The sequence below is a fragment of the Pezoporus occidentalis genome, unplaced genomic scaffold (assembly GCF_034315485.1).
Source record: "Pezoporus occidentalis ecotype Australia unplaced genomic scaffold, CSIRO_AGI_Poc_V1 ctg90, whole genome shotgun sequence".
NCBI lineage: Eukaryota > Metazoa > Chordata > Aves > Psittaciformes > Psittacidae > Pezoporus > Pezoporus occidentalis.
This window is the reverse complement of record NW_026916263.1, coordinates 1,028,577-1,052,800: the sequence shown is the minus strand read 5'-3', so window position 1 is coordinate 1,052,800 and position 24,224 is coordinate 1,028,577. Positions and strand designations below refer to the sequence as shown.

The 24,224-nt window shown below is 41.7% G+C and overlaps 2 long non-coding RNA genes across 2 annotated transcripts; one reads left to right on the top strand and one right to left on the bottom strand.

The window, feature by feature from the left end:
• The first annotated feature begins 8,467 nt into the window (after positions 1 to 8,467).
• Positions 8,468 to 15,527, top strand: LOC134156811 (uncharacterized). The gene is made up of 3 exons (XR_009962070.1): positions 8,468 to 8,729; positions 10,765 to 10,853; positions 15,452 to 15,527. It is a non-coding gene; the product is annotated as an uncharacterized LOC134156811 (long non-coding RNA).
• On the bottom strand, positions 14,934 to 22,761 carry LOC134156810 (uncharacterized). The gene is made up of 3 exons (XR_009962069.1): positions 22,645 to 22,761; positions 17,955 to 18,173; positions 14,934 to 15,524 (listed from the first exon to the last, which is right to left on the bottom strand). It is a non-coding gene; the product is annotated as an uncharacterized LOC134156810 (long non-coding RNA).
• Positions 22,762 to 24,224: the final 1,463 nt, after the last annotated feature.

The window sequence follows — 24,224 nt, the reverse complement described above, 5'->3', positions numbered from 1 at the left end:
GCACCTAGACCTGGGACAGAGAAAAATGTCTAGAACACCATTTATTTTTGTCGTTATTTCTCCAGGGAGTTAGACATGTTGCTTGTTGTCAGATGTGCTCTTCAGCCATATAAAATTTACAAACTGGGGGTTTCTAGCTTTACCCCATTATCTCCCATTACTTACAGAGATTATATTGTGCACTTTTTCTCTCTTCCTTCCTTGGAATATCACCTGTAAGACCTGTAAGACCCTCTGTACTGTGCTGAGCTTTGCAGCAAGATGTCTGAAGGGGCAGGCACAAGCCAAATGGCAGACTGATGAAACTCTGCCTCTCAGCACAGTCCCAGATGTACACAAACGTGTGCTCAGTTTTTCCACTGGTTCCTGCCAGATCCTGGCTTGTAGCAAAGCGAAAGTAGGAGCACAGCATAAAGTAGGGAGATGTGAAGAAAGAAAAAAAGACACTCAAGATAGTAGCAGAGAAAAAAAAAACAACAAAACAAAACAAAACAAAAAAAAAAAAAAAAAAAAAAAAAAAAAAAAAAAAAAAAAAAAAAAAAACCAAAAAACAGTGCAGTGAAAGCTGCAGGAAATTAAGGAGAACAGAACATGGAAGAGATTCATGAGTGGAGCAGTAGCCAATAAAGAAAGAGAAAAGGTGGCAACATGAGAAATGTGGAGCTTTGTAATGTCTTTCAGTGCAAAGCCAAGTAATTCTGAGTCTGAAGCAGTCACTATTATTGTTCAGATAAATAGTATCATGATACTATTTATTCAGATAAATAGTATCAGAAAGTTTGATATTCCTCGAAAAAACTTCCTGTGTAATTCAGATAGTTTACTATTACTAACCATTCCTTCATTAATAAACCTTTTCCTAGAGAGGTGCTGGGTTTGGATCTGCAAACCATTTTCACAAAGGGAAAGAGATTTTGCATTTTGAGTATTGTTTCCTGTTCCCTAAAGCCTCTCCTGTTGAAAGTCATATAAGCTCCTGGAATTGCCTTTATTGTAAAAGTTCTGGGGAGAGGTCCAGGAAAATCATTCGTGCTCCAGTAATATGGAGAAGTATTTTCCTGCTGAATCCTTTTCCTTTTAGGGGATGGCCCTATTAACAGCCCTATCTACATCTCGCAGGAGAAGAAAATCAAACACAGCATAGTAGAAAGGGGATAGATACAAAAGAAAACTTTGTAAATTTGAAATATGGAGAAATATGGAAATACATTTTTCAAAGTTGCTGCCTTTTCTGAGCTAGCAGCTATTTGAATATGACTGTGGTGCAAGAATCCACTGATGTGATTTAAAAATAAAAAGACTTTAAGAATATACCAGTGGTTTTCATTATTTCTCCACTGGGAATTTCTGGCTTCGTTAGTGTATTCAGACTTCTTTGTTAGCAGCCAAATGCTGAATACTAAACAAAGCGTTTCCTCCTAAATTAAATGAAACTTTTGAATTATGCAGATTTAATGCTCATTCCTCAGCAGAGGAGAAAGGGTTAATAGCATAAAATATTACCTCTCTATGAGAGAGGAGGATTGAATTTCAGAAGGCAAGATCTTACAGCATATCCTGACTCAGACATGCTTTTACTGATTCAGCCATAGCATTCACTTGGAAAGCTTTACATCATGGCCTTGGCAGACTCCCAGGTTTTCCCAATTCAGGCTGCTATTTTTCCTTTAGCTTACCAAAAATAACCATGCATAGATTTAGTGTACTTTGTTTGCTGGTGTTTGCAGGCATGTGAGTGTTGTCAAGATTGCTCTGGTAAGGCAGAGACTATAGCAGGTTGGGTTAAAATGGGAGAAATACTGATTTGCAAGCAAAGCCACTCACCCTACAGTCTGAGGCTTTGGAAAGCTCCAAGCAGCTGACCTGTGATTGTAATCATAGAATCATGGAATGGTTTGGGTTGGAAGGGACCTTAAAGGTCATCCAGTTGCAGCCCCGTGCCATGGGCAGGGACACCTCCCACTAGACCAGTTTGCTCCAAGCCCCATCCAACCTGGCCTTGAGCACTGCCAGGGATGGGGCAGCCACAGCTTCTCTGGGCAACCTGTGCCAGGGCCTCACCAACCTCTCAGGGAAGAACTTCTGCCTAAGAGCTGATCTCAGGCTCCCCTCTGTGAGGTTAAAGCCATTCCCCCTTTTCTTGTCCCTACAGGCCCTTGTCCAAAGCCCTTCTCTAGCTGTCTTGTCGGCCCCCTTTAGGTATTGAAAGACTATTGTTATAAGGTCTACCCAGAGTCTTCTCCAGGTATCTTCTTACTTGTTGCACTGGCCTCATCCTCTGTGTGTGTGTGTTCCCAGCTCAAGGCCAGCATTTCTGTCTATTTGTTGTAGTTCTGAGAGGTTAATTTCTCCCTTCCCTGTGACACTCATGGTATAATCACTATCAGGGCAAAAAAAAAAAAAATTAGTGGCAGTGACTTTCTTCAGAGCAAGTTGTGCCCAAAGTCTGGCTTTAAAATGTTGAGGAAAAAAAGGTCAGTTGTTGCAGAAAAAGATGAGCATCACAACAACATCTCTGTACAGATTTGCTGACCTCTTTCCAGGCCCTTTTCCCACAGCCGGGAGGACAGAGCCTTAGCTGCTATCTCAGCTGTCATGCATTACAGCTCCTGGGTGGATGGAGCTGCCTCCTGCTTCATGCACTATGATGTGAAGTGACTGACCCATCCTGTTGCAGGGGATCCTTGAGTATATATCACAGAAAAATGTGAAGGAAGACCAGCAAGATGCTTAAACCAAAATGCTCAGCTGCCAACACCGGCATCCCCAGTGCACTCCTTGTCTGGGGGGCACAACGAACACCAGCACTAGCGTGATCGCCACTGCAGGACTTCCTAAAGCAAGATACCTTAAAGACAGTGCTCCTGCCAGCATCCAGGCCTGCAGTTTCAGAAGGAGCACATGGTTGTTCCTTGACTGTAGAAGGCAGTTGGCAATAGCAGTGAGCACTCAAACAGGTTTTCCTGAGACAGCTTACATAAAATAAATCACAGCATGTGTTACAGTAACAGGTTAGCACATATTTTTGCTCAAGCTCACTACTGGCCAGCTTCATTAGCTTCCTAACACGACTGCAGCAGGCTGACGTGGTCTGTGTCCAAGCCAAGGATTGTTGCAGTGATCACCTCCACTAGAAAGACAAAAGAACCTGGCAAACTGGTAGCTTTTGGTTCAAAAATTCATACAAGAAAATTATCTGGAAACCATCTCAAGGTCTGGAGGACTGGTGAATGGGGTAACTACAAAATGTCACAGGGTGCCACAGCTCCTTTTGCTGCATTTCTTGTCTCATAGGCCATAGCCACCCAACCCCTGTGGCACAAGTCCAGAGAATAAAAAAGACCAAAGCACAATGGCCATACAGTGTGTCACCATCATGGTCATGCTCCTCACTATTCTCACCCCCACCAGGAAATCAGTGTCAAGCATTAGTCTAAAGCAGGCTTCAGCCTGAATCTACTTGGACCATGAGCCCTGCTGTGATGCCATTAGTGAAAATGTCTCAGTCAGAGCTCTCTTGGGGAAGGCAAAGATGCTGAACTGCTCTGGATTTGGGAAATGGTTTGCTTTTTGCCATATGAACTGTATAACATGGGAGTTGAGTGCTCCGTTTAGTGACAGGAGTATTCTTTGATTTCTTGTCCTTCCACAAACGATGAGGAGGAAGCTCACTGTTCAAATCACTTAATCCCAGGGTTTCTCCCTAATATTTTTTTTATATAAATTTACAGACCTCACTCTCCAAGTGGACAGAAACATATATGTCCTTCTCTGGTGCCACATGTCCCCATATCCTTTCAGTTGCATGTTCTTTTCCTAACAACATACTTTCTTATTTCATCATCCAGCACCTTCATTTGTTATTTTTCTTTATTTTTACAAGAGTTTCTTATAAATGCTGGAAAGGACAGAATATCTGTGAAACCTGTCCAAAGATAGTTTCTTCTGCCTAATGTAATGCATGGGGTGGAAGGCTCTGTACATGCATTTGTACCTAGATTCATGCACGCGTGTGAGTGTTTTCAGAATCCTTTTTAAATGCCCCCTTAAATGCTGACAATGCAAACCCAATGGTTCCATGCAACTCTGGCAAGTTAAAAAGTGTAGGTTGGGCAGCCAGCACCAACCTTAATAACCAAAAATAACTGCTGGGGTCTGAACCAAGTATTTTCTCATCAGTATGCAGCACCAGGTTGTAGGAGGAGGAAAATGAAGAGTGGGAGGATATAAAACAAACAGTAAAAATAAAAATGTCAGCTGTGCTCTGGCCTTCCTTTCTGCTTCTCACAGCCCACCCTAAGCAATACATTTGTGGTATGCAACAGGCTGTGTACGGCGACAGGGTAGCACGCATATAGATGAACACATCTGGTGAGCAGTTGCCTGGTTTTGCACTGCGAGTCAGCCAACAGCATCCACATATCTAAGTGAGTCCTCTGCCATTGTTGTAGAGTGGTTTACCCTTAACTTTTCCTTTGTAATAGGTTCATTCTTCAGCAAGCAATGCTGCTGTCACTATTTCATCTTTGCCTCCCTGCTCACTACAGCCTTCATCCACACATACATACATAACAGTTGAACTCAGGGTGATTGCATTGGAGAGGGAGTCATTTGCATCAGAGAATTTGATATCAGTGCTTTATCTAAGCACTAGATACCTTTGGCTCCTAAGGCTGTTCCCTTCGAGGCAAACCATATTTATTTAGATGTGTAACACCAGTTTGCAGGCCTGACTTTGGCATTAAAGTTAAAAACTGTGGCTTCAGTACTTCCAGGTACAGCACAAGATCTATATTAACATTACTTCTTGGGCAAGCTGTGGTTGTGTAAGTGTAAGAAAACAGAAGAACTCCCCTTCTCAGATTAACCTCACTAAGGCAGGCGTGGCACATATCCTTTCCCTTTATTCTATTATTATGGTATCAGGAAAGTAGCTAGGGACAATTATGATATAGAACCATAGAATGGTTTCTATTAGAAGGGGCCTTAAAGCTCATCCAGTTCCAACCCCCCTGCCACGAGCAAGGACACCTTCCACTAGACCAGGTCGCAGGGATGGGGCAGCTACAGCTTCTCTGGGCAACCTGTACCAAGGCCTCACCACCCTCACAGGGAAGAACTTCTGCCTAAGACCTTTGTCAGGTTAAAGCCATTCTCCCTTGTTCTGTCTCTACAGGCCTTTGCAAAGATTTCTTCCTCTCTGGGCTTTTTTTAATATAATAGAAATGGGAGGAAGCCAACACACAGACTGCTACAGGTTAGTCTTCTCATTGTAATTATTTCTGCTTTCTGACTCTGCTAAGAAACCAAGGCTAGAAGTTGAGCATAGGGTGGGGAAGACTCACACAAAAAGAAGAAAATAGCTAGACAAACAGATAAGTATGTGTGAGCTGGTCCATGCATAGAGCAGGAAGGAAGGTTGGAGAAGAGTGTCTCCCTGGGTCCTGGGGGTTACAGTAGACAAAGGAAAGAGATACAGCTGTGGAAATATAGCTGTGCACATGGAAGCTGTGATAGACTGGCAAAGTCAAATCGCTTCAGAAGCAAAATTAACTGTGATTAACTGATGCAAGACATCACTCAAACCAATCAAACTGTTATTTTGGGAAATCATAAATTTGTATCCAGAGTCAGTTTGTCACTCATTAAAATCTTATAAGAATGATTAGGAAATGATATTAATAAGTAAATGTTCTCCTTTTTTTCGTTTAATAGCTTAAAATATAAGATGATCTCACCCTACTCTTACATGACCTCTGACCACCTCTCAGGTTATTATTTTATTCTCATCCTTACTTTGAGGATTAAGTCCAGTATGATTCTTTCTGGTGCTGCTATAGCTGAAGTCTCCTTGCCACTATCTTTACCTAGATGGTGAGTATTGTGTATTTGTACATCTGTAATCATTTATGCCAACCCATTCTTGCTTCCTAGAGCTGGTGGCAGAGCAATGCGGCAGTGACGACAAAACACATGAAGAAGAGAAAAAGAAGAAGAATCTGTATGAATCCTTATGAGACAAATTAAAGGGTTGTACTCCAGAGCAGCCTCATTATTTCTCCATATTACAAGGTTAATTATTTTGGTGGTTACATGTAATAAATGAAAAATGGTTACTTGGGCCACTTCCACCAGACTTTCTGGATCACTTGAAATGCTCTTCTTGTTAGAAAATCCTTCACAGGAGGGACTTTGCAGATCAGTTTGGTGGATATGGTATGTGTTGATATGTATGGTGTGTATTGGTATGCGTGCTGCATATCTGTAGATTCAAACTTGTGCACAAGTCCGTGGGTCCTGATGAGATCCATCTGCGGGTCCTGAAGGAGCTGGCAAATGAAGTTGCGAAACCACTGTCCATCATATTTGAGAAATCATGGCAGTCAGGTGAAGTTCCAAACAATTGGAAAAAGGGAAATATAACCCCCATTTTCAAGAAGGGGAAAATGGATGACCCAGGGAATTACAGACCAGTCAGTCTCACCTCTGTGCCTGGCAAAATCTTGGAGCAGATTCTCCTGGAAGGCATGCTAAGGCACATGAAAATCAACAAGGTGCTTGGTGACAGCCAGCATGGCTTCACTAAGGGGAAATCCTGCCTGACCAATTTGGTGGCCTTCTATGATTTGGCTGCAGAACTGATGGACAGGGGTAGAGCAGTTGATGTCACCTACCTGAACTTGTGCAAAGCGTTCGACACTGTCCCACACAACATCCTTGTCTAAATTGGAGCGACATCAATTTGATGGATGGACCACTCGGTGGATAAAGAACTGGCTGGATGGCCGCATGCAAAGAGTTGTGGTCAATGGCTCAATGTCTGGCTGGAGACCAGTAATGAGTGGTGTCCCTCAGGGATCAGTGTTGGGACCGGTCTTGTTCAACATCTTTGCTGCTGACATTGACAGTGGGATTGAGTGCACCCTCAGCAAGTTTGCCAATGACACCAAGCTGTGTGGTTTGGTTGATACGCTGGAGGGAAGGAATGCCATCCAGAGGGACCTTGACACACTTGTGAGGTGGGCTGATGCCAACCTCATGAAGTTTAACCATGACAAGTGCAAGGTCCTACACCTGGGTTGGAGCAATCCCAGGCACAGCTACGGGTTGGGCAGAGAAGAGATTCAGAGCAGCCCTGGGCAGAAGGACTTGGGGGTGTTGGTGGATGAGAAAATGAACATGGGCCGGCTTCAGTGTGCGCTTGCAGCCCAGAAAGCCAGCCGTATCCTGGGCTGCATCAAAAGAAGCGTGACCAGCAGGTTGAAGGAGGTCATCCTGCCCCTCTACTCTGCTCTTGTGAGACCTCACCTGGAGTATTGTGTGCAGTTCTGGTGTCCTCAACATAAAAAGGACATGGAACTGTTGGAACAAGTCCAGAGAAGGGCCACGAGGCTGATCAGGGGACTGGAGCACCTCCCGTATGAAGACAGGCTAGAAAGTTGGGGCTGTTCAGCCTGGAGAAGAGAAGGCTGCATGGAGATCTCATAGCAGCCTTCCAGTATCTGATGGGGGCCTATAGGGATGCTGGGGAGGGACTCTTCATTAGAGACTGTAGTGATAGGACAAGGGTAACGTGTTAAAACTTAAACAGGGGAAGTTTAGGTTAGATATAAGAAGGAAATTCTTTCCTGTTAGGGTGGTGAGGCACTGGAACAGGCTGCCCAGGGAGGTTGTGAATGCTCCATCCCTGGCAGTGTTCAAGACCAGGTTGGACGAAGCCTTGGATGATATGGTTTAGCGTAAGGTGTCCCTGCCCACAGCAGGGGGGTTGGACCTAGATGATCTTAAGGTCCTTTCCAACCCTAATTATTCTATGATTCTATGATCTTACTTTATTATAAAGAGCTTCCGTGAAAGGTACCATTATTAAAATATGCAGGAGTAAGCAAAGTCATTATTAAAGTATTACTCAAATAACATTCTGAAAAGGAGGGTTAAGTGCACCATTCACTTAGACTACACAACAACATATTTTTCCCAAACGCTTATGTCACATTTCTGAGTAAAATATTCCTCTCTTTCTTAGAATTATCTGAAAAATAACAGGTAAATTATATGGGACAAAGCATAAAACAAATTTCCCAGAATACAACTTAAAAAAAAGAAAATAAAGCCAAACCAAAAGTTTTTAAAAATGAACAATCTCAAGTGCAGGTTATCATAATATGATTGCAGCAATGAATTCGCTTTACCTTTAAATTTTACATTTCCTTACATGGAGCTACTGGCAATTTAAAGCTGTTGAAATCTGTACTTCTTAAACCTGCTTTTCAATAGAATAACTACAGGAAACCCAAGGGATTCAGGTTAAGAGCAGTTTTATTTAATACATTGTCCTGCTTTGCTGAAAGAGAACGGTGATTTCACCATTGGCTCAAAAGAGACCTCTTTGATTTGCTTTCAACTCATCCATGCTTCACAGTGCAATTCTCTTTTTCTCCATATCTAGAAAAAAAAAAAATAAATGCCAGTGTGACATATTTTCAGAAAGTGACAACATGGTTTAGAAACTGTCAGTACCTAATGAAGCATTTCAGCTCTGTTTTATAAGCTGTGATTATCATGATCATTTTACTGATACATATATGGATTTGACAGCTGCAGCCCTTTAGCCTTTTAAGTAATCTGGTCAGCAAAATTGCTAGTATGTAGGTCAATTTAACCACTTCTTTCTAGGTTTTCTGGTGTTTTTTTAGTCATATGCACTGGGTGTATTTTGTGTCTTCTGTGTAGGAAACAGAGCAGAGAAGACTTGGAAGATATTCAACAAACTCAATTATAAACTCAGGAACTTCTTATTACTTACTATGTTTGCTCAAGGCAATGCATCATAGAAGTTAACACTGACAGAAAGGGTCCGACCCAAAATTAAAGCACAGACCAGAACTTTTCCTCCTGCTGCTCTTAGGTTATCAAAATGCTTGGTTAATTGTAACCCGTCTTATATAGACCTTGAGATGACAGGACTAATAATGTAGCTGTAGGAATGGTGAGAGGAGAAAAAGGGAATGAAAAGCCAGGGATTAGGTGCTAGACTAGCATTAGGAAAGAGCCCAGACAATATATATGAAACCAGTACTTAATGCCTTTCTCCAGTTTTCAGACCCATTCACTTTGGTAGATAGAAAAACCCTGTGCCCTGTGTCTTTCTGTCTGCCTATGCATGGTATCAGCTGCCATATCATTAGCTTGGTTTCAATGGCAGAAGTTTAGTGGTCCTGGCAACACTGAGTGCAACCAAGCTTCTGCTGACCCAACATGGGGATGGTGCAGAAGCTACATGTGCAAACCTAGGTCAGCACAACCTTGTACATGAAAATACAAAACAGTGGATACAATGTATAATCACAGAATAATTTGGGTTGGAAGGGGTCCCAGGCTCAGAATTGGTCTGGTTGCATAGGGCTTTGTCCTCCAAGAGCAGACTCCCCACCTTGCAGTATTCACTGTGATGGCTTGCTTTTTTGCTTTGCTTAGAAGACAGCTGATTTGAGTCCAAGAGTCCAAGTAATCATGGTGCTGAGTGAAGTGTTTGAATGTGCAATTCCCTTTAAGCATGCAGGGGATCCTAGTGAAGCTCAGATGCCTTCAAAGCATCCCCACGGAGATTTGGACTGAACTGATTGCACATGACGACTGCGCAGTCTGACACACAACATGAGTGGACCTCATCAGCAGTTTGTTATCTTATTCACAACAGAAATCCTCAAAACACTGATTGGGCAGTGTTCCCACCCCTTGATTATCACCAAACCTTTGCTGTTAGTCTCAAAGATAAGAAAGCAAGTTATGCATGATTTGCCTAATGAATTTATTTTCCTTTGAACGCTAGAGGTTTCACATTGAAAAGGTACCATTGTGCCATTGTTCCAGGCTGGAGATCTGTAACTAAAGTTACTTTTCAAGCAATTTTGAAAAACTTTTTTCAGACTACGGTTAAAAGGTCTTTTTTTGTTGTTTGTGACATGGTTGGTTAGTTTTCAGGTTGGTTCTGCAACATATCAGGTATAATCTTTTCCTGGAAATAAGTTCTTTTTCACTTTGAAATCAAGGTGGTTGCTCAAGCAGATGTTACATCTGCACAACTGCAAACCTACATACAACATCATCACAAGTGTTGTAAATGATGATCACAAGGCAAGTGCCACCATTTGCACACTTGTGCTAGATATTCATGCTGTGCATGAAATGTTTTTCTAAGCCTACACTTGTTGATGGTAGGACTAGCACCACAAGACACCAAATTCACATGAAAGTTAGTGATTCACATGTATGTGTGTTTGTGCCTGGGTGTGTGTACACGGAGATAATCACACACATAAAAACTAAATGCCAGATATATTTTAACATCAATTTATAGGTAAGTTGTCTTTCTGCAAATGCTAATTTGTGCCTCTTCCTGGAAACCACCTACAGATAGCCAAGAACTAAAGAAACCTTGAAAACTGTCATAGCAACCTTTCAGATTGCAGTTGGGAAGCCTGTGCAACACTGGTGCCTGTTTCAAAACTGACATCCAAAAATTCAAATTTAACATCCAGCACCCGTTTGGTGTTTTTCTAAATCAGGGCCATTCACAAAGGTAGATGTTTGCCCATGCTCTCACAGCACAATCAATTTTTAACCCATGGGATACATTCTCAGTAAAAATTCACCCAACCATGTTCTCATTAAGAACTGCCTCATGATCTTTGCTGAAGTGAAAAATGCTCCCTCTGTTTCACATGAAGCTATAGCATAATCTTCAGAAAGCAGCAATCACAGATGGGAATTCTTTCCCCTTTTCAGTATTCTTTGTAAACAGATTTTTCCTATGAGAAATGATCAGATGAAATACATTCCTGGAACAGTGAGTACAACCCGGTGTCAGATCTCAAGGATCTTGATTTCATTTTCCAGTTACTGTACAATTGAAATAATCATGAGTGCCCAGTGAGCAGCTATGCTGAGTCAGAAGATCTAAATTCTTAACAGTTCGTTGCACCACAAAATTTACTACTACCTACCACAGTTTAAGCAGGGGTGCACAAAAGATTAGCTAACAAAGGACTAAACTCTTTTTTAGACAAGCTGGTGGTCTAAATCCAAAGGTCATTAACGGGTGGGCGGTTCAGAGTACCTTTTATTTTCAAGCAGCAGAACCAATGGATGAAGTCAGTTCTAGTGCAACAGATTGGAATATTGAGTGGATCTTAGAATATGCATTATATATGTTGTCTTCTTTGAGAGAATATCCTGGAAGTCTCTTTCTCTGTTTTTCATTCCAACAATAATGTGGCTCTGTTGGAGCTCTGGACAGCAGCTGTACATTGCTCTGCAGCAAACACTTTTGAAGAGAAGCCAGCCCACCAACCCATGCACACCAGTACCCTTGTGCCTGCAGCAGAAAGTTGTGCCCATAGCTTTGCTGCTCCAGAATGGACCTCACAGCTTCCCCAAGCACAGCACTCCTTTCCTTCCACTGCTATCTGCACTCAAAAGTGCATGTCTGAGTTCCACTTTCATTTCGCCTCAGTGCCTAGGACCTGACATGCTGCCCTTGCCCATGACCATGCAACTCCAATATCACAGAATCATAGAATCACAAAATGGTTTGGGTTGGAAAGGACCTTAAAGCTCATCCAGCTACAACCCCCTGTCACAGGCAGGGACACCTTCCACTAGACCAGGTTGTTCCAAGCCCTGTTCAACCTGGCCTTGAGCCCTGGCAGGGATGGGGCAGCCACAGCTTCTCTGGGCACCCTGTGCCAGGGCCTCACAACCCTTACAGGGAAGAGCTTCTGCCTAAGAGCTCATCTCAATCTCCCCTCTGGTTAAGGGGATCTCCCCTGGTTAAGGCCATTCCCCCAAGTTCTGTCCCTCCAGGTCCTTGTCCAAAGTTCCTCTCCAGGTTTCTTGTAGCCCCTTTAGGCACTGGAGCTGCTCTAAGTTCTCCCCGGAGCCTTCTCTTCTCCAGGCTGAACAAGCCCAGCTCTCTCAGCCTCTCTGTGTATGTCTCTGTGCTGTTAGCCATGAATAGACCAGTTCATGAAGAGATCAAGGCCCTTTCTTATACTTTCCTACTGTTCTGCAAGAAGCGTGTGTTGGTCTACAGTTGTGCTCACTATAAGGCTCAGTGTAAGACACAGAATGAATCAAGCAACTGTAATAGATGTGTTCTTCTGATGGCAGATTTTCTATACTCAAAATGCAGCTCAAAAAAATGCAGATTTTCTTCCTTTTAAAAATTTGTCTTTCTGTATTGTCCCAGTCGTAGAGCTGTTTCCTCACTGCCTTTCTGGCAAACATTTGTAAAGAAGCTGAAAAGCCTCTTGCTTGTCCCTCGCGGTCTGCTTCCCATGATGCTCAGCCCAAGAGAGAGCAAACACTCATGAAGGGACTTTGGACAAGCTCAGGGGAAGCTGGCTGAAAAGGACATAGGCTCTGGAAAACTCTTTTGGGTTTCTTCACCTTATAGGTTCTCAGGCTTCCACTTGGACCAGCTTAAAATTAATGCATACATATCCTCTTCTGCTGGCTGAACACTTGCAGACAGCAACCCTATGAAGCATGTGTACTGTCTCTCTTTTTTGACCTTTTTTCCTCCCTCACACAAACCAAAACACAGACACACAGACACACACACGCGCACACAGAGTCACAGCTTGTCAACAGCTTTAGTGAAGTAAAATACAAATGATAATTAGGAACATGTGACCCTGAAAAAGCAGCACAGAAACTAAAAGGTCATCTTTTTTCCAAATGACCTAATTAGAAAAGCCTGGAGTGCTGGCTACAACATAATGGTTTTACACAGCTTTTTAACGTAGACTTCCTGTTTTAAAACAGTGCAATTTAGTGCCCAACCCCCCCCCCAAAAAAAAGTGATTAAAAAAAATGAATTGGCATCTAATGCCAGCAAAATTAGGCCTCACGACAACATCTGCCTTGAGCAATCTCCAGCCTGTTAGTTCTATCAATGGAGCATTGCAGGTTTGCCATCCCAGAATGACTATCAAGAAGTCAGCACCAGGACATGTGCCAGCTTACAAGAGAGCCTAAAGAGGCACTCCAGCATCACATGGAGCAACCAGGCATGTGGGGCTCCACACAACTCTGCCTGCAACCCCTGGCTGCACCACCCATCTGGAGAATCCTCGCCAGAGGCAACGTGGGAAGCAGAAAGGGCAATGGAGCAAGGAGGAGACGAGGTGGAGGTACAAAGAAACCTCCTCACTTCTATCTCTACATTCCTGTTTAATAATTTTCTCTGTTCTGGTGAACATACATGCCATTTATTTCTGTAAAACTATTAATCCCAACTTATTCATCATTTAACAAAGCTATATTTAGTTTATGGCTTTTCCCCATAAATCAAACCCTGCAGGCTCCTCAGTTTTGAACAGTTTAATTGTGGCAGCCATTCCCAAACTGTAGGGCATGTCACCAACACAGTGGGAGTACAGAGGGCTCCGAGATTGGCTCAGGACAGCAGCAAGGGGAGGGGATGAGCTGGTTCCCACGTGGAACCAGAATAACCAGTACACCATGGGTCTGGCCTGAGCTAATTACACAGAGGGACAGAGTCCATGGTGAAAGAAAGAGCTGGAGAATATAGCTTGGGAAGGACAGAGTTTAGGCTGTACTCTAGGTTATTAAAGGCAGCCAAAGTAGATTTTTGTGAATCTAGCTGAAGAGAAGCCCTAGCTTTCACATGGCAGACAGGTTTAAAGCTTTGCAGCCATTGTAAATGTGGGAGGGACATGAAGTTTACACATCCATGTCCCTGGGCTCTTAGAAGTTCTCTGCTCATAGTGGTTTCATTGGGAATAAACAGCATTGCCCATTTCTCAGGCAGTCTTTGTGTCCCAGAGGATTGAGCTGGATGAAGCAGGATGGAAAAATAATATATACTGTGCATATAATGTGCTTCTTAACCATTTTTTCCAAACTTACAAAAGCATGTGATCTTCATTGAAAACTCTGCACATGCTAAATTTAGATCTTTAAATTAAAACTACTTATTTGAGAGAGTGTGTAATGGAAAAGAAAGAAAAGAAAGAAAGAAAGAAAAGAAACAAAGAAAAGAAAGAAAGCAAGAAAAGAAAAAAGAAAAGAAAGCAAGAAAAGAAAGAAAGAAAGAGAGAGAGAAAGAAATAGAGAAAGGAAGAAAGAACAGAAGAAAAGAAGGAAGGGCAGAAGGAAGAAGAAAGGAAGGACAGAGAGGAAGGAAGGAAGGAAGGAAGGGGGGGGGGGAGGGAGGGAGGGAGGGAAGGAAGGAAGGAAGGAAGGAGGGAGGGAGGGAGGGAGGAAGATACACTTAATTGATAAAAGCCCCATAATATTTCCCCAGCTTCATTGTTCTGAAATGACTGCATGGATTTTATTCAGCTGTTTATTTTTTCGTTTCCTCTGGTTTGAGAACAAATGTCAGGTTTTAGCCTCAAAGGTAATTTTACTATGAAAACCACTGAAAATGGGGGTTGAAGAATAAAAGAATTATAGCAATATTAGTAATAGCACAATGGTATTATGTATTAATAATGGTTTCCTCATGGTAATACTCTTAGTTAACAGTGGATATTTCAGCAATAATTAGTCAGGGGCATTCAGACATACTCAGTGCTTATAATATACAACCCAGAATGAAACAAGAGGCATTGGCAAGATGCTGTATGATTTGTAATACAAGGTGTGTGAAGCTTAGAGAGTAGCAATTTGCATCTTCCCTGTACTGTACTGAAAAAGTAGTCATTATCCTCAAGATTTTTTCTCTCCATACATGCAAGGAATAGCGAATCCCACCAAGGCAGAATCTAGTCCCTGTAAAGTATTCACACCTGCATGGGGCTGTCTGCTGATCTGGGGGAGAATCAGGTCACTAAGATGTAACTTGGTTTCAAAGACTGAAAGGTACTAATTTTATGTGCCAATAAATCCATCAGATCACAAGGAGACTGGGGAAATGCTTTTATCTTGAAAATGACAGGCATTAATAATGTTACCAGAATTTCCCTTATATATAACTTTTATAGCTTCAGGACTCTTCAGTATCTGCACAATGTGAAAGCTTCTGAAATATAAAAGAACATGTCCCCTTCAGAGTTACTAGCATTGCCAACATGGGTGAAATATGTTCTCAAGGAAAAGAAGAGGTTGGATAAAAGAGAGGAAAGCCATAACTGTTTAAGAGAGGCATATTATATAGGCACTTGCACTGCTAGCATTGCAGCTGGTTCTGTAGAGGGAATGATCAGCTCCGGAGCAGGGTTGCAGCCACCAGTTCAAGAACGGAAGATTTGCACTACATTTCTGTTTGCATGAGACATACTTTTCAGAACAACCACTGCAAAGTCAGTGGGAAATTTATCACCCCATGCAAAGTGAGTTTCACAGCAAGCACTCCAGAAAGTCAGAACCACAAACTCCAAGTATGATCTGGATGAGCAGTGTCTCGCCTCTTTGCTCAGAGCATCGTAGTCTCTGCATCTTCCCTTGTCCTTCTTCAGACAAGGTCCTGGGAGGCAATGGACATAAAATGGCTTCTTGAAACAAAAAATGGATGAATAAAGGACTTTATTAGGATTGCAGGTCATGTTTTAATAGCATCAGTTTAATGGGATGTCAGTCCTCCCTCCACTCCAGGATAAGAAACAACAAAAAGATTTTCCTATTCTGTACACGCCATTAGAGTTCTACATTGCATACTTCTTACATACATCTGCCTGGACTTCAGTGGCAAATTCCTGACAAGAATATGATAAACACAATCTACCCTTGCACTTAGTCAAGCCTCTAATAATTTTGTAGCAGGGTGCCAACGTGTATCTCAGCTGGATGAAGCTGGAGCGAGAATGCCATGACCTAAAAGGGGACTAATCAGTCCCTGAGCGACACCCAGGAGGAATGTCGCCTGATACACCTAAGAATTAGCAGAGAGAAAGTATCTCATGGACAGAATATAATGCAGGAATGAGTCCTGTGGGTTGAGTGGACATCCTTGCAGGTAGTACTTACCAGCTGCCCCATGTACTTAGCCTTCAGCAGTCTGTTTGGATAATTTTTTTTTTCTCTTTTTTTCCAAAGTTAATGTAGTTCCTGGGAACGGTTCAGTAATGGAACTCTGTGAGGAGTTAGTGCACCTGCTTTTTTGTCTTCTCACCTTACTTAATAGTCTGTCTAATATACTGGCCTATATTAGCTATGTCATATCTCATACAGGAGCTGAATCTTTGCCAAAATATTGCAGAGCTCAGAGGGTGGGGAAGAGAGATCACAGAAGCAGCAAACCACACAACTTTTTGGTTTTGCAGCTTGAACTAGTCACCCCACCCCCGCTTCTCTTTAAAAACCAATGAAAAAACATATCTCAGCAAAATGATACAGGTGGACAATTAGATTTATTTACTGAAGTTCTGTAACCTTCTTTAAGATACTTTAAGATAAATCCTTTAAGATACTTCTCATTAATGTCATGTTAGCACAACACACTGAGATTTTTACAATGCAGCAGAGATTCATTGCTTTTGTTAAAGGTTATTTGAAAGTGTGTGGAGAGCAGATCTATAGAAAATCTACAGGATATTCCATTTGGTTCACATGATTCAAGCTCGCTGCAGACTGTACAGTCACAGCTTCCCATTTCTGCTGGAAGTACTACAAGCTATTATATATTTTTTTTTATTAGCTAGAATGTGCAGATATGGAAACTGAAGGATACACAGCTCCTTCCATTTCTCACTTCCAGTCACCCACTCTCTCTTTCCCTTTCACACACGCTTCATTGATCTGAATTCTACATTTATTTTCATCAGAGAACAGACTTAGTTGATCACAGAAAGTTGCTCATTCCAAAGTGGAAAGATTTTTGCTTTGTTTGGCAATGGGAAGCATTTTTAATAGGTTTGGGCTTTCAGAGTTCGCATTTCATAAGCTAACTGCGTGACTGGACTGAAGCAGTATGAGCAGAATAGGCAATACAGTATGCAGAGACAGCTTTGTAAAATAAGGTCTTTCTAATGCTAATGGCTTTATTACCTCAGTATTGAGCTTAGAAACTTTCTTAATCACAGAAGTCTTGTATACAAAATAATTTCTGGTTTTCCTCTTGGTCTAATTTATTGGGGTTTTTTACTTTTCTGCTCAGTGAGCACCAAACCAGACAACTGGCAGTGTCTGACACTGTTGCCTGATTATTAGCACAAGCTGCAGGGTTTACAGGGTCTGCAAAAGGGTCTAACTTGTTTGTGCTGACCCACCAGAACCCCAAAACACTCCTTCTGCATTGACATGAAATACTGAGCACCAGCTGCAGCAAGTTGAACCCCAGCTCCTGGATGGACTCTTGCAAGCATCCCGCTTGTGGCTGACAACGAAGGAAATGTTGCAAAGGTTATCTATGCCTCGAAGGCAACAGCAGACCCAGGAACTCACATTCTTGAAGCTGTCGCTCAGGGACTGCTGAACATGTATATTATGACTGCAGGAGTAAAGCTCAGAAGTGCGGCATGCAAGCAACTGAGTTCTCACTAGGGACTGGGAAGAGAATTCAGAATAAAATCTTTCTCTTTTAATTTTATTTTTTTCTTTACATAACCAATTCAGATAGCTATATTCCTTAACTGCTAGGAAATCAAACACAGAGATAGTTCCCAGACTCTACAAAACTGGCACGCAGAAGGTGCAGAAGGCTGGGGGACGGGGGGGTGAGAGCAAGGGATGCCTGTTGATGTATCCATGGGAAAATATATCTGGAAGCCACTCCAGCAGAGCCCTGTGCTGTTGCAGAAAAAGCTACTTGCAAATCTGTAGCAGGTGGGGGTACAGTTCTCGTCCAATGAACAAATCCTGCTCCAATAGGGTATGTTTAAAGGCTGTGTTTTTAAGGGTTATTGCAGCTTCCCTATACTCCATGGAAGAAGGAGGCAAAAAGCTGTATTGTGGATGAGCAGGTGGCAGTGAACATGAAATACAACCTTTTGGGCATGCTGGGTGGCCATTAAGAAATGTTGCCTGCACTGAAGCTCCCATTCCCAAAGATTTAGTTCAGTAACAATAAAATATGCTCCCGAAATTGATCCCTGCAGCTATGGCCCCTCTGATACATTGCTCCACAGCTTGAAGGAGCTGTGGCCAGAAGTGCAGAGTATGGCTCAAAGTGAGAAGGATGTCATAAACTCCACAGATTTTTAGACCTGTAGAAAGACAATAAGTCAGTAAGCATTTCTCTGGGCAGGCAGCACTGTATTGCACAGGAGGATAGTGTGTTACAGCTTCTGGAAGTCACAGCAATTATTGAAACAAGAACTCCATATTGTCTTAGCATCAGTGTAAGTCTAACAGGCAGATGTTGTCCTCCTGGTCGTCTGTGAGCATCCTGAGATTTTGGCAAAAACAGCCAAAATTTTGGGCAACAGAGCTGGATTATCAGATTTTGGGGAGCTTCCTGACGGCACTGCCATACCAAGCAGTCACTGGCATTCCAGGGATGAGCAGCTACCCTAAATCCTGGCAGTTCATCACAGCAATACTAACTCCTGACAGGAGGAGGAGTCCTATGCTGCAGCAGCACAAGAATATCTCTTGTGTGTTTAAGAAGTGGTCTGGAAGATATGGTTTATGAGGGTAGCGTGGGATTGGGCAATGCACCAAAGGCTTCCCATAACGTGTTTGAGGCTGGCACAATCTTCACAGCAGGGACTGCCCTGGCCTCATGGGCTCCATACTCACAGTCAGAAACAGCCCTGTAGAAGCACGTTGCTCTCACATGAGGTACATGGAAGTACACAACCTGCAAACATCGTGTTTCCATCACCACTTCCAGTGATGCCCTTATGGCTTGTTGCTGAGGATAGGAGAGAAACTGAGGTGCTCAGAAGACTCAAGCGTCTGCCAAACTGACAGCCCTCACAATCACAGGTAGGCCTTTACAGTTAATATCTCCTCCAAAATCTAGACCAGTTTGCTCCAAGCCCCATCCAACCTGGCCTTGAGCACTGCCAGGGATGGGGCAGCCACAGCTTCTCTGGGAAACCTGTGCCTGGGACTCACCACCCTCACAGGGAAGAACTTCTGCCTAAGAGCTCATCTCAGTCTCCCCTCTGCCAGGTTAAAGCCATTCCCCCTTGTCCTGTCCCTACAGGCCATTGTCCAAAGCCCCTCTCCAGCTTTCTTGTAACCCCTTCAGGCACTGGAGCTGCTCTAAGGTCTCCCCTTAAGGAACCTTCTCTTCTCCAGGCTGAACCAGACCAACTCTCTCAGCCTGTCTCCAGAGCAGAGCTGCTCCAGCCCTTGCTGCATCCTCATGGCCTTTCCTGGACTCGCTCCAACAGAGAAGGAGCCATGGGAAAAGGTGTTGCAGATGTTGAACCCACATCTCAAACATTATTTCTTTTTAACTTCTGAATTTTTACCTTATTATTTGTACAAGGCAACATTTCGCTAAGACAAATAACAGTATTTTTCTGAATGAGGGTCCTTGACAGGAAGACAGCGTCTTGATTGCAGTGCATCTTTGGATGACTCAGTCAGGACATCTTCCTCTTTCAGCAGAAGTTTTGGTCTATTTGTTAATGGTGTCTCATATAAGAGACCTGCAAGATCATCTTCATATTTTAATGGAGATGGTATAATTTATTAATTATCAGCAAAGGATTCTGAAAATCGTGTTTTCTTTCCATTAAGTTTGTTTCTTACTTTCCCTCAGAGGCAGAACAGAATATTCACATGTAGCTCAAATCACCATTAATTTGTCTTGTTGCTATGATTTTCAGATTGACTGCTGCTGACCCGTCATTTTAATGGCATTTTTACAACATTTGCTATATTTTTAGAATCTTCACTGGTCTGTTTAATTGCTTGGAATGTTGTTTTTTCAAAGCAAAATAAAAATTTTGTTCCAAATCAAACGTACATAGATTAAGGCTGTACACACAGTCACTTGTACCTGCGCCTACAATTTTGTGGTTGGAATCAGCTGAACATGATAATTTGGCATTTGGTTTTCACAGCATTTTTTAAACTGGTCTTCAGAATTAAGCATCTGTCCAGCAGTGAGTACAACTACCCAGCTTACACAGGTAATTGTAGCATTTCTGTATGAAGATTCAGGGTCCAATTCTGCTCTGTTCAGCATCATAGACAAAATCCCATTGATTTCTATGTCAGAAGCAGACTAAAAGCATGTGCCTGCTCAACTGTCATAACAGGATAAACCTTATTTTTTAAAAGGGGGCTACAGTCATCTGATCTCACCTTACTGACATGCATGCAAATTATGAGGCTCCTTTTAGTTTTATAAAGCTATACCACTACTGCAAACATCTTTATTACCTACATAACACTTAAGCCAGAGTCCTGTTGTGCTAGGCACAAAATGTGCAGAAGTGAGTCATAAAACCAAAAAACTATATAACCTATGTAGATTTTTGTTAATCAGATTTTTCTTTTATCCCAGTGCCATCCCATTTTATTTATAGAAGAATTTAAATCTTCATGTTCAGCATACAGATGAATATAGCTCAATTTATTCTATCAGTTGCTTTAATTTTACAACCTTATCTAAAAGATGTCTTAGATTGACTTTACACGTAAATTAGCCAGGTATGAAAAATTGAGATTGAGGGTTTATTTGCTTCTTTCTCTTAAAAGAGCAACAGACTGCACTTAGAAAGAGGACATCTAAGTTAAATTCTCAATTTTGCCAGTAATTCCTTGTGTGCTCTTGGAAATTAATTTCATTTCTCACTGACTCTGCTTCTCATCTTTGAAAGTGGCATAAAAATCTTTTCTCCTTTCTCTCCCATCTATTTAGATCCTTAACTCTTCCTTGGCCTCTTGTTGTTTCTAATGATCTTAATGCTTCCAGATACCAAGGTGTTACAATAACCGTAGGTTTCATATGAGTCCCACTGGGGTAATGTGAGATGGACTCAGTTCTCCTATATGAGAGAGGGTTTGTCCCAGGGTCACATAGGGCTCTTTGGGAATAAGACACTTCAGGATAATAAAGAAAAAGTGGCATTGCTTTGGGAACATTTGACAAGTATTCAGGCAAAGCCCATAAACTCTTATACCCGAGTTTCTGTGTCTATACAGAAAAAAAAAAAGGGAAAGAAAAAAAATTTTTACCTTATAAAAAGACTATCAGTAGTCATCCTATCATGTTCATGAAGCTCTCTGTTAATGAGAATGGTCTTTGTATGATCTTCATAGAGAAAGCCTATCAAAAATAGAGCTTAATTTTCCTATCACATGAATTTCTGACTTCAGTTGTAAGATCACGGTCCCTTCTTTTGTGATACTGAAATCTGGTGTTAGTTGCAGCAAGGCTGCTGGAAGCCTTTTTATTGACTGGAGAATAAAAAACGGAAAAATTTCAGTTGGAAAGTAAGGAAATAATACTCTTAGGATATCAGGAAGCACTAAAGGAAAAGAAATGGGAGACAGATTAATGTTACTATGTGTGAGTTTATAAAGAGGTTTTCTTTTAAAATTATCCTCCAAAATGCTAGTCTATACAATGAGTTGGGCTAGCAGATATGCTATAAATATAGCAACTACTGTAAAATGCCATAAAAATGATGGGTTAACAATCCAGATGGAAAAATAGTAACAAGTCAAAATAACAGTGATTTGATCTTTCATGTGAATGTTCAGTCTGTGATGAGAAGTAACATTAATGATGAAAGGATATAACTGTCAAAAAATCCTAGGAAATAAACTTAATGGAAAGGAAAATATTATTCAGACCCCAGTGCTGATAATAAGTAAATTATTACTAACTTTGATAAAATCGGACAATTAATACGTAGAAGTGCCATAAGAGCGTTTAGAGTCTCTAGCATGCAACATGAGCTGTTGCTTAATAAGAGAGGACCTGTTTTAGTCTAAAAATTTCACAAAAAACATCGTTTTATATTGTCCTTTACATTTGGAAAATTATCCCATTTTTCTTAAGATCTTTTCTTAGGGTGTTAATAACAGAGGAGAGAGTTTTTTGAAAAGGCTTTTCAGAGATAATCTTCTCAATTTTTAAGGAGTGACTGCACTTCTCATTTGATAGCAGCAATTTTTGCTTCTAACTGCATATAAGTTGTCCTTGACTATAATGAGGTATATTAAGGATGTAAATATTACACAGGCACATATCTATAAGTGAGTGTATGGAGCACATGAAGGGTATGTACAGGCTGTTCATGGTTATTCAAGACTGCTTCTGCCATAGTGCAGATATATGTTGAATTGGTAGCTGAGACACTGTCAGACATCTTTGGGAATGTACATAAGCAGTAATATACAGGCAAAGCATCACATAGCAAAGCTGGTGCCGCCAGCCTTTGAGGCATCTTGCTGCAGATCCAGAAACACTAACTCAAGCCGTGCCTCAGACTCACTCTGAAGCCAGCCCTAACATCTTATCAATTCAACTGCAAAGAGTTAGGGGTTATTTTGGATAGAAAACAAAAAGCTGTGTCCCTTCTTCATGCATTTACTTAAGGAGACTTCAGAAACTGTTCTGTGGCACTAGCCTCAGGTGAGACTTTGTTTTAATATAACGATGAACATGTTCTAACATGTTACAGGAGGTAATATTTAAAACATGAGAACATCTTGTATGAAAATCTATTCCAGAATAGGTGTCTCCCAGAGAGGATGTTTTCCTACCTGAAAAAGACTTGGTTTGCTTTCACAGCAAATTCACTGTGCACATCAGGGATCCCACAGAAACAGGGCTCCACAGCAAACTCCCTCCTTTCACTTCCCTCAGAGAAGAGGCCCCAGCAATAAATGATATATGGAGAGATAGAGAGACAGATAGAGAGAGAGAGAGAGAGAGAGATAGATTAGATAGATAGATAGATAGATAGATAGATAGATAGATAGATAGATAGATAGATAGATAGATAGATAGATACATGCATACATAATGTTTTTCTCTCATGACCTGGCAGGTAAATGGAGTTTATAGGATTAACCATAAAAGCAGTACGGTGAATTCCAGCAACATCTTATATATGAAGCTACTTAAACCGTCTCAAGCATATTGAACTGGAATGAGATCTGATACTAACCAGTTATTAAGGAAGGCATTCTCCACCTAGGAAATGCTACCAGGATTGCACTCAGTAGAAACCAAATGGTAAATGAGAAGAAGCCAGCCCAGAAGTGATGTCCTTCTGCTCCCAAAGGCTTCAGTTTGGGTCAGTTCAACTTGTTTTTCCTCCTCAAACGAGACCCAGCCAATAAAGCATTATATAATATATTCAGATTCCTGTGGTAACAGTGGATCTTTCTTTTTTGCATGACATTTTTTCAAAGTCAGCTTTATGTATATGATTCCCGCCTGCCAAATATCAGCCCCATTTGAAATCTATATCTAGCCTGAAACATGGTGTTTTGCCCTCTGGTTGACCGTCTGCGCCAGTGAAAGACATCCTTGTGAAGCAGTGCCCCTTTGCTCCTGTGGTTACCAATACTGTTCCACACAGTTTCCAAGGGTGATGCTATTATATTGCTCCAGCCACTGTATGCAACCTATTGAGTAATTTATTGGGCAAGATCCTAACAGACGAAAGGCCTGTCTAGAATGCCGCTGAATTTTAAAAGGTAGGAATATCGCACTTCATAACAAGCAGCCATTAATGATAACCAACAATATAATTCTTATGGAATTATGCATTGCATCTGCATGAAATTCCCAAGCATAATAAAAAGTGAACCAAAGAAGTTAACCTCTAGTTTGCTGCGCTTCCTGGAGCATAATTACGGAATAGTGGAAAGAGCGTGACCCCATAGCTCTCCAACATTATAATTAGCATTCCCCATACTGAAGCATATTGTCTGGAAGACAGTTTTGTCCCTCCTCTGTTCTGACTTGTGCAAAATTATACCCCTAAATGTGAGTTCATGGCCCTTTCTCAAAGCCAACCTTTTGTTTTCTGTATGGTCCCAAAATCAATGGACTGGCAGGATGTGCAGCATACACCCACAGGGTCAGTTTGATGCTCATTCACCAGATACATATGGTACATTGCAAGGATCTATATGAGATAACAATGATTTTCCACTTTTCAAATGTAGCCACATGAGGTTAGGGTATTTGGCAGGAAAAAATCCTGCTAACTCTTTATGTCATCCTATTAATGGTGAGTAGCAGAGTCTGTAGGTTTTGCTTGGATTACAGAGCAAAACCTGTTCAAAAATCTTCCTGTTTCTCTTCTCATGTATAAATGAAGCTGTGCATT